Source organism: Pinus tabuliformis, chromosome J (genome assembly GCF_031772625.1).
Source record: "Pinus tabuliformis cultivar Carrire ecotype Pingquan chromosome J, CPIR1, whole genome shotgun sequence".
Taxonomy (NCBI): domain Eukaryota; kingdom Viridiplantae; phylum Streptophyta; class Pinopsida; order Pinales; family Pinaceae; genus Pinus; species Pinus tabuliformis.
The window spans coordinates 1,622,377,616-1,622,394,856 of record NC_142295.1 but is presented as its reverse complement, the minus strand read 5'-3'; the positions used below and the strand labels follow the sequence as shown (position 1 = coordinate 1,622,394,856).

Below are 17,241 nucleotides of genomic sequence, written 5' to 3'. Positions count from 1 at the left end.
AAAACCATTTTAATTTTTACGATGCAGCTGAAGGAGTGGTTCTTCTCTCAAAAAGCTGTTGCAACATTGTTCCATCAGGTTTCACAACAGATAAATTCAAAGTTCATGCTATACGAGAAGAAAGACAGAAGAAACTGTAGCATATTACATTGAATAAAGTGGAACATGCTCCATGGCAATCCAACAACCTGCAGAAGAGCTATGTGAAATAGAAAACAGAACATTTAATTACTACCTTGAGTTAAATATCCTCATTTCATAAATATAGAAAGATGCTTATTAGCGGATGTAAGTATGACACTTGCTGAAAGCTCCATTTTCATCTTTACTCTTCGCCCTTTTTGAGGTATCAGGAACTCCAAATACTTGCCAAAACTTGAGTGTTTCATCTGCTGCAGCTGATGCAACTATGTACCCATTAGGGCTCTGAAGAGGTAAGGCATAAGAAGGATCATGAGGACAAATCCATTCATAAAACGAAAGATGAATGCATAAGTACTCATAAAAATAAATCAATTTCCATACCTGTGCCAGATGAAGAACTCGAGAAGTATGACCTGTAAGTTCAGCAATCTTCACCATATATGGGTACTTCCATAAGGTTAACTAGTTCTGACTAAATCCATGTGAACTCAGTAACTCACGTTCATGCCTATTCCAGAGTAATGAACAAAGTTGGGAATGAGTGTCTACGGTATTTAGGCAGGCACCTCTGTGAGTATTCCAAAACTTTATAGACCTGTCTGCACTCCCTCCACCAGATGCTAAAAGATTGCTTTGGAAGGGGCACCATGCCAAGGCCTTGACTGTTGCACAGTGTTCATCTAAGCGGTGGACATATTGAGAGGTAGAATTATGGGATGCCATGCTCTGATCCCAAATGTACAGTAGATTGTCATTCCTCCCACTTGCAAGTTGTTGGCCAGAAAGAGACCATTTCAATCCACAAACTTCCTGGCCATGCCCTCTGTATGTTTGAATAATGTGCTCTCGCATACGAACATCATGATTGATTATGATCCCATCCCGTCCTCCTATCGTAAGAATAGGACCATTCCAAGCAAGGGCACCAACACGTGCATGATGACCTTTCAATGCTCTTAACTGCAATTTTATCCTGCTTTGCTGCCTAATAATGAATTTAGCTCTGGGTTATTCAGTATACCCTATTTACAACTCCATTTTTCTATACCCAGTTTACAGCTCCATTTTTCCGTTCAGAAATTTTTCGTTCAGGTGCTCAAAATTTGTTCAGTGGTTAGCGCTCTCAATACTGGGTTTTCTGATCCCTTTCTCTCTCATTTTGCTTCCACGGTTATAATCTTAGTCGAGTGTTTTGTTGTGGGTTTTTTATAGCAGGTACAGGTTAAATCAGTGTTCTGCGTAGAATAAATCAGTTTTCTGCCTTGAGCCTTGTAGGTACCAGTCCTTTCTTCAAAGTTCTTGTGTTGATTATGATATTAATGCCCAACCGGGTATTTTGAACTTTTTTGCAAGAATCTGCAGTGACTATAGGATTTTTATACTTATTAAATTGTCTATTTATCTGATGTTTTCTGAGTTGGGAACTATCGTAAATTCCTTTTTGAGGTTGAATCTCAAGTATCGTATACTAGATTTTCGGTGTTGGATTCCATTGGTAGTAATATAAGCTATATGCCTTGTGGCAAATTTTGTTGATATGTTATGGCAAGACCTATTGTGGACTGCGATTTTATTTCAGTATTTAAACTTATGTTCTATCAGAATGCTGGTAAATAAGGCCAATGGTTCGTCATATCTTATTTAGTGTACATAGCAAAATTCCCTGTTGCACTGCTAACAGGGGGCTCATGGCTGTCTGAACCTTATCTAAGCTGAATGGTGAAGGATTTTGTATTCATATAACTATTGTGTACGGACATGAGGACTGATGTATGGCCTAATGTACAGGCCCCAAAATAGAGTTAGGTGATGAGTTTATCATAAAAAATACTGTTGTAGGATAAAAACATCCTCCTCAGGCCCTACTACAACTTTCCGAGTTCATAAAAGCGAACAGTGAAGCAGAGTCTTTCCCAATTCACGACAGCATACATTGATGCAAAGATGGAGGAAAAAATACATGGGCACCTACAGGTGTTAAATAAATAATACAGATGCTCTGGTCTATTTTAATTAGTAAGGAAATCGAATTATATGCAAGTAGCCTCCATGCCTTTCCTTCTTACAACAAATACAAGGAGGGTAATCTCCTATTCACTAGATAAAAGCTTGGACTTACAATTTTACAACACACACCACTCTTAATTTTTAAGTCATTACTATCTGTGCCTGTCAGGGGTTACTTTGAATTTGTTGTTTAGTCACACTCTAGTGTTATGCCTTTTCTATCGGCCTTGTGATTTCTTGTAATTTCTATTTCTCATCATGGCCTTGTGATTTCTTGTAGTTTCTCATAAGTTGTAAATGTCTTGGGTGATGATAAATATAGGCATGTTTAATTTAATCAAGTCTGTTTGATTAAACCAAGGTCAGCTGAAACTCAGCACATGTTACCAATCAATCTTTTTTATTATAGCACACATAAAATTCACCCAGATTCATTGATAATAAAAATAACTGGCCACTAATTCCTGCAAATTCTTGTTGGAGAAAGCTTGGAGGACCCACACCAAAACTAATAGTTTGAATGATGCCCCACTCTTTCCTTTGTAATCCTTTTGACAGAAAAGAGAACACTGTCTGAAAAGCACAAACAGATTACGATTCAGCCATCAGTGAAGGTTTGTCTCTAGGTGTCCTCTGTAAAATTTTGAAAACAAATATTTACACCTGTTCTTTCTCCCCAGTGTAGCAGCAAAAGAGTGATGAAAATTGGCCTTTGCAGGGCGATGACTGACCTAATTCCAGTGAAGTGTTAGCTATTGGTTTCTTCAATTTAAATTTTAGTTGGGCTTGTGCGTTGAGATCTGCTTCCACTTGGTATTAGGTTTGTTTATCTCCTTATTTTTCCTTACAGTTGTAATAATATGCAGTGTTTTGATGGGGTAGTGCACATATCAGAGCATGTGGGAAGACAAGTTAAAAATTATTGGCATACTGTACAACTATACTATGAAAGTATTAAGTAATATTACAATATTCATAAGGACTATTAAAAGGACCACTTAAGATAATTGTTTGTTTGCAAGAAATGCTAAGGTAACAGAGGCTAAGGACTATTAAAAAGACCATTTAAGGTAATTGTTTGTTTGCAAGAGATGCTAGTGTGGCAGAGGACAATCAATTCAGAGATGGAAGAGATGTTGTAACCTAGGTTGGTTCCATTCTGCATTCTTTCCAAGATTTATGGGTTCTTCTGCTAGACTGAAATTGTACCTACCTCTTTAGTCACGGGTTAGTTTGAATTTGTTGTTTAGTCACACTATAGTGTTATGCCTTTTCTATTGGCCTTCTGATTTCTTGTAATTTCTATTTCTCATCATGGCCTTGTGATTTTTTGTAGTTTCTCTTTTCCCTTGTGGCCTTGTGATTTGTGGTAGTTTCTCATAAGATATAAATGTCTTGGGTGATGATAAGTCTAGGCATATTTAATTAAATCAAGTCTGTTTGATTAAACCAAGGTCAGCTGAAACTTAGCACATGTTGCTAATCAATTTGTTTGATTATAGTACACATAAAATTCAGCCATATTAATTGATAATAAAAATAACTGGCCACTAATACCTGCAAACTCTTGTTGGAGAGAGCTTGGAGGACCCACACCAAAACTGATAGTTTGAATGATGCCCCACTCTTTCCTTGGTAATCCTTTTGACAGAAGAGAGAACACCATCTGAAAACCACAAACAGATTACGATTCAGCCATCAGTGAAGGTTTGCCTCCAGGTGTCATCAGTCAAATTTTGAAAACAAATATTTACACCTATTCTTTCTCTCCAGTGTAGCAGCAAAAGAGTGATGAAAATTGGCCTTTGAAGGGCGATGACTGAGCTAATTCCAGTGAAGTGTTAGCTGTTGGTTTCTTCAATTTAAATTTTAGTTGGGCTTGTGCGTTGAGATCTGCTTCCACTTGGTATTAGGTTTGTTTATCTCCTTATTTTTCCTAACAGTTGTAATAAGATGCAGTGTTTTGATGGGGTAGTGCATATAGCAGAGCATGTGGGAAGAGAAGTTAAAAATTATTGGCATACTGTACATCTATACTATGAAAGTATTAAGTAATATTACAATATTCATAAGGACTATTAAAAGGACCACTTAATATAATTGTTTTTTTGCAAGAAATGCTAAGGTAACAGAGGCTAAGGAATATTAAAAAGACCATTTAAAGGTAATTGTTTTTTTGCAAGATATGCTAGTGTGACAGAGGACAATCAGTTGAGAGATGGAAGAGATGTTGTGTTATGCCTTTTCTATCGGCCTTGTGATTTCTTGTAATTTCTATTTCTCATCATGGCCTTGTGATTTTTTGTAGTTTCTCTTTTCCCTTGTGGCCTTGTGATTTGTTGTAGTTTCTCATAAGTTGTAAATGTCTTGGGTGATGATAAATCTAGGCATGTTTAATTTAATCAAGTCTGTTTGATTAAACCAAGGTCAGCTGAAACTCAGCACATGTTGCCAATCAATCTGTTTGATTATAGCACACATAAAATTCACCCAGATTCATTGATAATAAAAATAACTGGCCACTAATTCCTGCAAATTCTTGTTGGAGAAAGCTTGGAGGACCCACACCAAAACTGATAGTTTGAATGATGCCCCACTCTTTCCTTTGTAATCCTTTTGACAGAAGAGAGAACACTGTCTGAAAAGCACAAATAGATTACGATTCAGCCATCAGTGAAGGTTTGTCTCTAGGTGTACTCTGTAAAATTTTGAAAATAAATATTTACACCTGTTCCTTCTCCCCAGTGTAGCAGCAAAAGAGTGATGAAAATTGGCCTTTGCAGGGTGATGACTGACCTAATTCCAGTGAAGTCTTAGCTATTGGTTTCTTCAATTTAAATTTTAGTTGGGCTTGTGAGTTGAGATCTGCTTCCACTTGGTATTAGGTTTGTTTACCTCCTTATTTTTCCTTACAGTTGTAATAATATGTAGTGTTTTGATGGGGTAGTGCACGAATCAGAGCATGTGAAAAGACAAGTTAAAAATTATTGGCATACTGTACAACTATACTATGAAAGTATTAAGTAATATTACAATATTCATAAGGACTATTAAAAGGACCACTTAAGATAATTGTTTGTTTGCAAGAAATGCTAAGGTAACAGAGGCTAAGGACTATTAAAAAGACCATTTAAGGTAATTGTTTGTTTGCAAGAGATGCTAGTGTGGTAGAGGACAATTAGTTCAGAGATGGAAGAGATGCTGTAACCTGGGTTGGTTCCATTCTGCATTCTTTCCAAGATTTATGGGTTCTTCTGCTAGACTGAAATTGTACCTACCTCTTTGGTCAGGGGTTAGTTTGAATTTGTTGTTTAGTCACACTATAGTGTTATGCCTTTTCTATCGGCCTTCTGATTTCTTGTAATTTCTATTTCTCATCACGACCTTGTGATTTTTTGTAGTTTCTCTTTTCCCTTGTGGCCTTGTGATTTGTTGTAGTTTCTCATAAGATATAAATGTCTTGGGTGATGATAAGTCTAGGCATATTTAATTAAATCAAGTCTGTTTGATTAAACCAAGGTCAGCTGAAACTCAGCACATGTTGCTAATCAATTTGTTTGATTATAGTACACATAAAATTCAACCATATTAATTGATAATAAAAATAACTGGCCACTAATTCCTGCAAATTCTTGTTGGAGAGAGCTTGGAGGACCCACACCAAAACTGATAGTTTGAATGATGCCCCACTCTTTCCTTGGTAATCCTTTTGACAGAAGACAGAACACTATCTAAAAAGCACAAACAGATTACGATTCAGCCATCAGTGAAGGTTTGCCTCCAGGTGTCGTCAGTCAAATTTTGAAAACAAATATTTACACTTGTTCTTTCTCTCCAGTGTAGCAGCAAAAGAGTGATAAAAATTGGCCTTTGCAGGGCGATGACTAAGCTAATTCCAGTGAAGTGTTAGCTGTTGGTTTCTTCAATTTAAATTTTAGTTGGGCTTGTGCGTTGAGATCTGCTTCCACTTGGTATTAGGTTTGTTTATCTCCTTATTTTTCCTAACAGTTGTAATAAGATGCAGTGTTTTGATGGGGTAGTGCATATAGCAGAGCATGTGGGAAGAGAAGTTAAAAATTATTGGCATAATGTACATCTATACTATGAAAGTATTAAGTAATATTACAATATTCATAAGGACTATTAAAAGGACCACTTAATATAATTGTTTTTTTGCAAGAAATGTTAAGGTAACAGAGGCTAAGGAATATTAAAAAAACCATTTAAAGGTAATTGTTTTTTTGCAAGATATGCTAGTGTGACAGAGTACAATCAGTTGAGAGATGGAAGAGATGCTGTAACCTGGGTTGGTTCCATTCTGAATTCTTTCCAAGAGTTATGGGTTCTGCTAGACTGAAATTGTACTTACCTCTTTGGTCTTCTAGAGGGTTCAACCCTACTAGATACTGGAACCTTCTTCTCGATTCGTGAGGTGATGATGGGATAGCTCCCTTGTATTTTGTAATAGTTCTTATGCTACCTGCCCACAACCTCGTATATCTATTGTTTATTTATTTTTTATTTTTTTTCAAAAAGAAAAAACAGTACCATCGCTATTCCTTTAGGAAATAAAATGGTACATATAGGAAAACAAGACAAAAATTGCTTTAAAAAAACTTCGCAGAGAAATCTTAATGGAAACTGCCAAGACCCTATGGAACCAACAGTAGTATTTCGTTCGTAATTCAGGATTACTTCAGCGCCCAAACAGTGAGGATGAATGTGTTTCAATTGGCACAAGTCTCTCCAATAGAGAGTAGGGTAATTTTTTATGAATCGGAGCAAAAATGGAACGAATAACTTATTCTGGAGTCAAAATGGCTTGAAGCTTACAAGAACATAGTAGATCCTATTTGGAAGGGTGCAAGCACCTATCCTTTATTCAAAAATTTTGTAGTTAATATAGCATTAGTGCCCACCTGGGTGTTTTGTACATTTCATTTGGAAAAACGTGCAGTGACTATAGGATTTCTGTATTTATTAAATTCTCTGCCTATCTGATGTTTTCTCTGAGTTGGTGACGGTCATTAATTTCTTTTTGAAGTTGAATCTCAATTATCGTATTTTAGGTTTTCGGTGTTCAATTACATCGGCTGTAATATACACTATATTATTTATGAACAGTGGATGAAAGGTGGCCAAGTGGTTGACAGAAAACCAGGCCTCTTCTAATCAAGAAATTAAGAGACAAATTATAGAAGCTCTCAATTTAGTGTCTACTCATTCATGGCTATATCATCAATACCTAGTATGCATGGAGGTCTTTAGTCAGTTTTTCAGTTCTTCTTATGGCTATATCATCAATACCTGATATTTTTGTAAGGTTGAGAGTTGTAGCCACAAGTCAGGGTAATTCATGGAGTTCTTTCAAGTTTCAAGCACCTATGTATGTGACTATTTTTCTGATTAATGTCTATTAAAAAATGCTTTACTAATCTCTTGAATGAATATATGTGAGAGATGAATTTTGAAAGCCTAAGGAACTGAACTATGGTACAATGTAAAATATTACAAAAAAATTATACAAATGAGATAGCAATATAGATACAGAACTAAAATTCTATAGCAATATAGATATAGAATTTATCTCAGGTAAGAAATTACATAATAAGTGCGTCATAGAAAAATGAAGAAGATAAATCATTCAAGAATTACCTATAAGATTGAGTAGAGGCGTGAAGGCTTTTTGTAGAATGTGAATCATTCCATGAGTGGAGGAGGTGTGGAGGTTTCTTTGTTGATGTGAATGACATACTTGCTGACACTCATAATGTATCATTTTCAGAACCTTCATTGAAGAATATGGGGCTCCAAAGACTTGCCAAAACCATTTTAATTTTTACGATGCAGCTGAAGGAGTGGTTCTTGTCTCAAAAAGCTGTTGCAACATTGTTCCATCAGGTTTCACAAAAGATAAATTCAAAGTTCATGCTATACGAGAAGAAAGAAAGAAGAAACTGTAGCATATTACATTGAATAAAGTGGAACACGCTCCATGGCAATCCAACAGCCTGCAGAAGAGCTATGTGAAATAGAAAACAGAACATTTAATTACTACCTTGAGTTAAACATCCTCATTTCATAAATATAGAAAGATGCTTATTAGCGGATGTAAGTATGACACTCGCTGAAAGCCCCATTTTCATCTTTACTCTTTGCCCTTTTTGAGGTATCAAGAACTCCAAATACTTGCCAAAACCTGAGTGTTTCATCTGCTGCAGCTGATGCAACTATGTACCCATCAAGGCTCTGAAGAGGTAAGGCATAAGAAGGATCATGAGGACAAATCCATTCATGAAGCGAAAGATGAATGCATAAGTACTCATAAAAATAAATCAATTTCCATACCCGTGCCAGATGAAGAACTCGAGAAGTATGACCTGTAAGTTCAGTAATCTTCACCATAGATGGGCACTTCCATAAGGTTAACTGGTTCTGACTAAATCCATGTGAACTCAGTAACTCACGTTCATGCCTATTCCAGAGTAATGAACAAACTTGGGAATGAGTGTCTACGGTATTTAAGCAAGCACCTGTGTGAGTATTCCAAAACTTTATAGACCTATCTGCACTCCCTCCACCAGATGCTAAAAGATTGCTTTGGAAGGGGCACCATGCCAAGGCCTTGACTGCTGCACAGTGTTCATCTAAGCGGTGGAGATATCGAGAGGTAGAATTATGGGATGCCATGCTCTGACCCCCAAATGTACAGTAGATTGTCATTCTCCCCACTTGCAAGTTGTTGGCCAGAAAGAGACCATTTCAATCCACAAACTTCCTGGTCATGCCCTCTGTATGTTTGAACAATGTGCTCTCACATACAAACATCATGATTGATTATGATCCCATCCCGTCCTTCTGTCGTAAGAATAGGACCATTCCAAGCAAGGGCAGCAACACGTGCATGATGACCTTTCAATGCTCTTAACTGCAATTTTATCCATGTCAAAATTTGGAGATTGCCACTACATTGGAATGAAAAAAACCTTGAAGAGTCCCATAGCTGTATAACAGAACTATTCAACCCAATGGCAATGTGCCTCCCATCAGGTGTCCAGCTAACACTAGTAACAGGGCCTTCTTCATCATCTACAATCAGAAGCTCCGATATAGAACTATTTGAAGCATCCCACAGGTATACAGTATTGCCAAGGGCTATGGACAACACATTGTTCAAACTCCAGTCCAGTAGGTTCAAGTAATAATCATTCACAAGGTCTGGTGCATCCAGAGTTCTATCTGCAGACTATATTTAGAAACCCACATCAAGAAACTCTAAACAACGCTAAAGCTAGCAGATACATACAAAATCCACAAACCTTCTGTATTGAACAAGGACGATTCCAGCCTGAAACTTAGCAATGTGCAAACCATCGTCCAAACCCTTCTCCCTTCTCTTCTGTATTGAACAGGGATGATTCAAGCCTGAAACTTAGCAATGTGCAAACCCTCGTCCAAACCCTTCTCCCTTCTCTGCAGGTGCCCCGCCCTCCTCTGCAGCAACTCCGCCCTTCTCAACACCTCCGCCCTCCTCGCATCAAACGCAAATATCTGCGCGCAGGACGGGTAACTAATACATTAACATTTTAAAGGTTTTTTAATGTTTTATTACATTTTTTATTAAAGTAGACGACTGATATCTATTCAATCGTCTAACAATAGATCCGACAGCTACTATTAGGACAGAAAGGCATTTTGGGGGGTTTATTTCAAAAGGAAATGCCTTACGGTGTAAATATATAGGAAATGTATTCACCTTGTGGTCTCATATTCAATAAAATGTCTCCATATTCATATAATTTTTACAAATCCTTGTCAAAAAAATTTGTAATTTTTTTCTTTTATACTTTCACTTTCATGAACCTTGAGGTAATAGTAAAAATCAAAGAAATATATTCCTTGATCTAAAATTATTGAAAATACCTCGTATAAAATTTTAAAATTCTGTGAGTTTTCTTTTACTATTTTTACCATTTGATAAATATTTTCCACATTTTCAAGGAAGATGCTTGACAATACTGATTTTTTTCACACGCGCAACAACTCAGCCCGAGCCTACACTAACCTAGCTGTCGCTGCCCTTGTAGATCCATCTCTTGGTAGCCTCCTGCTACTGAGGCCAACCAGACCATGCAGCCCTCTGAGGAGGGAGATCCTCACTCTTCCACATAGACAAGGAATGAAGAAAATGCAGAAGCTTTCGCATCTTTAATCGCAGAGAATGGAGCTCCAAGGAACATGCCATCAGTCAATAAATTTGTCAAGAAACTTGAAAGTATCCCAGAGATTTCCCTCCCTCCAGCACTTCCAAGAAGAGCAGTCATCTCTTTGGCAGAATGTGGACTTGTTGGGTAATTCACAGGGCTGTGGCTTTCACCCAAATCAGTGCAAAAATGGGTGGAAAGAAACTGGAATGCAACCACACAGGGGAAGATAACAATATGATTCTGTGGAAGGGGTTACTACACCTTTCTCTTTGAAACAAAGGAGGACAGAGATCTGATATTTAGAAACAGACCTTACTTCATGGACTCCAGAGGTCTATACTTGAACAAGTGGATGCCAGATTTTGATTAAGAGATGGATGTCCTAAATGCAGTGCCTATGTGGGTTAGGCTCCCGCATCTTCCTCTTCACTGCTATGGAGACAAATATGTAAAGGCTATAGGAAACACAGTGGTCAAATATATTGACAGATGTGAGCCAAAAGACAACATGCATGTGTGTGCAAGAATATGTGTGGAAGTAGATCTCGGAAAAGGCCTCCCAGAAGCAATAAAGATCAAGGTCGACTAGTGGACACACATCCAACAGCTGGACTACGAGCAAATACCATTTAAATGCAAGGTATGTCATGAGTATGGTCATTTTGAAAATAGGTGTCTCGGAAAAATAGAGAATGAAAATGCAGAAGAGCAAGAACCTACATGGGAACAAGTGAAAAGGAAAAAACCAACCAATAAGCAGACTGCACCAAATATTTATCAATCCCATGAAGCAAATGAAACAACCTCCTAGCCTCCAGCGAAGGTTACTCCTCCTGACCACACAACTCTGAATCCTTTTGAGCCATTAGAAGACTCCTTTGATCCACCCTCTCCTAGATCCCCACCCTCAAACCCTATAGCTCTCATATCCACCCCCAACCCAATATCCTCCCCTCCTCCTCCCTCAGTGGACCACATTCTAACTAGAAACAAAGCCAAAGAAATCCCCAAGCCTGGGATCAACAAAAAAAAGTGGGAAGGAAATCTAATAAAGAAATCAGAGATGAGGTAGCAACTAAAGAAATGGCCCTAGGAATGCAACAGCCAATGGATTCATTCCTTGGGAAATAAACAGGAAGTCATGAAAAAACTCAGCAAAGAGGAAAAGAAGGATCACACCAGCACAACAATAAATAATGATAGTGGTCTCTTGGAATTGTCGCGGCCTTGGCACATCCTTTAAAGTCAATGCAGCTAGAGAAATTTTAGCCAAGGAACAACCAGATATATATATCTATAGATATATATATATATATATCTATATATATATATATATATATATGATCCAAGAGACCAAACTAAACAAGCAAGAAAGTCAAAAAATGATTCAAAAACAAAAAAATTATGAAGAAGTAGGTTAGAAGCCAAAGGAGCATCAGGAGGAATTAGAACCATTTGGGACAAAAGAAAATGGGAATTAATGACCCACAAAACCAGCAAACACTGGATTCGAACAAAGTTAAGGAATCTCAATACAAAGAATAGTATAACATTATAAATGTGTATTCTCTAAATCACTATAGAGAGAAAGAACAATGCTAGAAATCAGTGAAATAAGAAATAAGAGAGAGACAAAGTGGGCACTTAATCCTGGGAGGGGATTTAAATCTGATAAGGAATACAGAAGAAAAATTTGGCAAAACCTTCCACAACGATCCATCAAGAGAAGCTCTTGAAGGAATAATAGAAGATTACAAATTAATAGACATTCCGCCAAGTAATGGCAAATACACTTGGAACAACAAAAGAATTGGAAAAAACAACATAAAAGAAAGGTTGGACAAAATTCTTATTCATGAAAGCATAACAGCTGCTTACACTCTTGTGAAAAGTAAAATTGTCCACAACTCAGCTTCAGATCACAAGCCAGTGGTGCTAACATTGGGAAAGTTGGAAAATCAAGGACCCCTTCCCTTCAGATATAATCCAATTTGGGACAGTAAGGAAGATTTTGGCAAACAAATAAAGGACATTTGGAAAAATAGTGTCACAGGATCTCCTTAGTATGTTTGGGAAACTAAGCTAAAGAACCTAAGGATGCACTTAAAAAGCTGGGCAAGAGAAAATGATCTTCGAGACAAAGCTAGGAAGGTCGAATTGCAAAAAAAGATGGATAACCTTTGCAAGGAAAAAGAGAACAAGGAAGAAAGTAAGCAAGACCAAATACAAGAAAAGGAAATATATATGGAAATATATAAGCAAAATAGGCAACAAGAAGAGGAAAGCAGACTGAAATCAAGATGTCTCTAGCTAAAATCCAGAGACAAAAATACAACCTTCTTCCACAATACAATGAAAATAAGGAGGTCAAAAAATCAGATAGAACAGATTCAAGTAAATGGTCAAGAAATAAAAGGAGTAGAAGCAGTAAAAAACGCAGCACATAAACACTTCAAAGAACTCCTCTCAACAAGTGACCAGCAGGCAACTAATGAAGAAATTTTGCAGCATATAAAGAAAAAATAAGCGACCAGCAAAACAAGGAATTAGATAAAGATATTACTGAGGAATAAGTCAGAGAAGCTGTGTGGAATCTCCACCTTGATAAGGCACCAAGTCCAGACGGGTTCACAATAGCCTTTTACAGACAACATTGGGAAATTATCAAAAAATACCTAATGAGAATGCTCAAAAATGCTTTCCAAAAAAGAAGATTGGAGGAAATACAAAATCCTCCTTCCTAGCCCTCATTCCCAAAGAACCCAATCCTACAAATTTTAACAGATATATGCCAATCTCCCTATGCAACTCATCCTATAAGATTCTCACCAAAATTCTAGCAAACATAATGAAGAAATTACTTTTGAAAATAATCTCAAAAAACCATGGAGGATTTGTCCCCAAGAGGCAAATCACAGACAATGTGATAATTGTTCAGGAGGCTATCCACAACAATATCCAAAGAAAAGAGAGAGGAATGATTGTTAAGTTAGATATGGCTAATGCTTTTTATAGAGTTAATCATAACTTTCTTGTAGCAGCTCTTAAAAGGTTTGGCTTTTCAACAAATTTCATAGAGATTAGCTAGGCATGTATTTCAAATCCTTGGATAGCCCCTTTAATCAATGGTCGACCCAGTAAATTTTTCCAAAGCACTTGGGGGCTGAGGCAAGGCTGTCTGCTTCCTTCATTCTTGTACATCATCATGGCTGAATCGCTGAGTGTTATGCTGGAAAATCAGAGAAAAGAGAAAAAATTAACAGGGTTCCAAATATCGAGAGGAGTCAAAGATATAAACCATTCTCTCTTTGCAGATGATACCCTTCTCATAGGTGGGGGACCTTGCATTATAGCAAAATGATTAAAAAAAGTACTGGATGAATTTCTTCTAGCTTCAGGAGGAATCTTAAACAACTACAAATGCAGAATATACTATTGGAACACCCCATCAAAAACAATGCAGTGCATCTCTCAAATCCTGGAAATACCTTTACAAATAAATTAGAGCCACTTCACTTATCTTGGGCTACCCTTAGCAAAGGAAGTGGTAAAATCAGAAGTCTGGAACAAGCAAGTAGAGAAAATGAAGGGAAAAATTCAGAATTGGGGAGTGATGTGGCTCAATCTGGCAAGAAGAGTGACATTGATTAAAGCACTTCTCTCGGCCTTGCCTATATATCAGTATGCAATCATTATGGCTCCGGCAAGCGCCCACAAGCAAATGGAACAAATAATTAGAAGCTTTCTTTGGCAAGGAGGAAAGCAAGATAATAAAAAATTTAGCCTTGTTAAATGGGAGCAGGATACTCTTCCCTATGAAAAAGGAGGTATAGCAATACGTTTGCCAAGACTAATGAACATTGCTCTAGGGAAAAAATTTATCTGGAGAATGATAAATGGGAATGGCCTCTAGTGGTCAAAAGTACTAACAATGAAATACTTAAACTTTCATAGAACAAAATTCCTCACTAAAACTATTCCAAACAGGCCATGCACCCAAATCTGGAAATTGGTAAAAAGGATAATCCCTCTCATTAGAGACCAAATATCCAAAAACCTAGGGAATGGCAAAACAATTTCTATGTGGGAGGATAGAATAATGGGGAAAAATCCCTTAAATCAACAACAAAAGTTAAGGGGACTTTAGAGATGGATGGAAGAGCAAAGTTTTAACACTCTTTATTCTATCCCAGATTGGGATTAGAATAACTGGGTAAGATGGAAAAAGCTGGCAACACCACTAAGACTGAAAAGTAAGTGGGAAACCTTAAAAGCCCATTTGGCAGGGGCCACCCCCATCAACATAGAAGAGCAAGATGACTTTGTTTGGGATCCAAATGGAGGGGATTACACAGTGAAATCGGGGTACAACCTCCTCCAAAAACTCCACAATCAAAATGACTGGAGCCTTTGGAAGGTAGCTTGGAATTCAAAGAGTTTGCCCAAAATTAAAGTCTTCACATGGACACTTCTCAAAGGTAAAATTCTTACCTCTGAAATTTAAAAAAAAAAAAAAAAGGAATACAAGGGCCCTCAAAATGTGTCATGTGTCAAAAGGAGGAAGAATCAATCCAACACCTCTTCATTAACTGTATGGTGGTGAGAGAGTGCTGGAAATAGGCAATAAGTCCTTTGGAAATAAACATAAATCCAACAACTCAGTTGACAACTCTTCATAAAAATTGGGATAAAAGCTACCCATATACAAAGAAAAAAAAGGCAACAATAAACAAGATATGGAAGTGCCTCCCTTCAATCTTGTGTTGGCAAATTTGGTTAGCCTGTAATAAATGCATTTTCAAAGATCAAAATCCAAATCTAGGCCAGATCCTAGCAAAAACTTGGAGCCAAGTTGCAGAGATAATAAGTACAAATGGAATCTAAAAAATGGACCAGAATGATTTACAACAAAAAGAGAAAGATTGGTACAGCAAAGCAATGCTAGAAAACAAAGGAAAAGTAGCAGTTATAGCAAAAAACAAAGAATTTCACACAAACAAGAATTGGAAATTAAGACTTGATGATAAAGAATTTGCAGAATGGATAAAAGAACAGAGGAGACACATTCTCTGTTTTGATGGAGCTGCAAAAAATAACCTAGGTAAAGCAGGGGCAGGAGGAGTCATTATAGATCCAAATGGGAAAAAAATAATACCCTATAAATGGAGCCTTGTAGAAATGACAAACAACAGGGCTGAAGCATATAGCCTTGTCATAGGCACAAGGCTTTTAAACAAAAATGCAATTAAGGACCCTATAATAATAGGGGACGCGGCTATCATAATAGCAACATTGGATGCCAAAAGGGACTTCAAAAGCATATCCATCAACAAAATCTATCAAAGGATCAGAAAAAGCTTTGAAACCCTGGGAAAAATAACCATAAAGCATGAGTTGAGAAATCAAAATAAGGATGCTAATAGTCATGCCAACAAAGCAATTGATAGACCAATTAGGATTGTCAAAGAGAATAATGAAGTTTATGAAGAAAGTATACCATGATCCCACATTCAGTATGAGGATCGAGAAAGTGGATATAGATCTGAAAAATCTCACAAGAAATTTTATCAGGGGGGAAAATAAAAAAGAAGAATCAAAAGATCAACTCAAATTGAAGATTGCATGAAGAAAGCAGAGAATATAAGTCAGCAGAGGTTCTCAACTATAAACAACATTTCTTAGAGCACTCGACTCTCAAAATCCCAATATGCTACACTATATGATGAAACAACATTCCAATTGTCCTCCTCTCATGGGTGAGGTCGGCTTTGGATGTGTCACCCAAAAACGCCTGGACAGTAATGGTATTGCATGCAACAATCAGATCTCCAAGGTCGCCTATGCAAGCTCCCAGGTGACTCGAGATAGCAAGGCATTCACCAGCAGCAAGTTCCCCCTCATCCGAGACCAGATTTGCTGCAAAGAAAGTGTGAGGAGACAAAGCACAAGATCTGTTGGATCCGGAGATCAACGGATAAGGAATGCCATCAGAGGTATCGGGAGACGAACTCAATGGAGGCAGACCAAGGGTCATCGGGCACTAACTAGTGCGATACCTAGTTAAAGCGAAAAGGCAGGAATACATAGGAGCGGTTTATCAGGAGGAGATTAAGTGGTAAGTGGTTTCTGAAGGGAACCCCCCGATTCCACTCACCGTTGGACACGTAGCAAGCAGGTGGGGTGAGAATACTGCTTTATCGGGTGGGTATTCTCTGCATGGTTTGTCCACCTGAAATCATCGCTCGCCGTTGGATCTATTGCGTGGGGATAGACGACTGTGGAGAGATGTGTAGTTTAATTGATCAGCATTAGGTGGTGTCTGTCAGATTTGATGGAGGAAACCTATGGCAGAGATTAAATCTTTTAAATCCCAGTTTTGATATTTGCACCAAGTTTGTGGAATGCAGAACTATAGTCCCGTGTGTCTGTTTTATTACCCGCCTTTTCCAAAGTTAAGTGTGGGTTTTTTGTTAAGTCCGTTGTTTCAATGTTAAGTGTGGGTTTTTGTATTTTTTGAAGTTTTAAGAAACAGGGTTGTTAAAGTAGCTGTGGGGACTGCGCTCCCAGTTGTACACTACTTTGACCTAGCCCTCCTCGGATTGTACAAGGAACTAGTTTCCTTTTACCTTTTTTTGCAATATACAAAAAGTGACCGATTGTGTTAAAAAAAATAATTATTTGCCACATTTTCATCACCAATTCTATCATACCAAATATCTTTAAAATATTACTTTAAAATATCCTTTTAACCTCCAATGTCCAAAATATTTTATTAGAAACAAATTATCTCTTGAAACTCTTCAACTGCATTTTATTTATCACAATGCCTCTATGCCACACTTCCTTTTTATTTGAACATTAATAAGAATTTCATTTGATTAAA

The 17,241-nt window shown here is 37.3% G+C and overlaps 2 pseudogenes; both read right to left on the bottom strand.

The window, feature by feature from the left end:
• Window positions 1–241: 241 nt before the first annotated feature.
• LOC149233689 (cell division cycle 20.1, cofactor of APC complex pseudogene) lies at window positions 242–1,152 on the bottom strand (annotated as a pseudogene).
• A 7,101-nt stretch (window positions 1,153–8,253) lies between these two features.
• LOC149233688 (cell division cycle 20.2, cofactor of APC complex-like) lies at window positions 8,254–16,392 on the bottom strand (annotated as a pseudogene).
• Window positions 16,393–17,241: the final 849 nt, after the last annotated feature.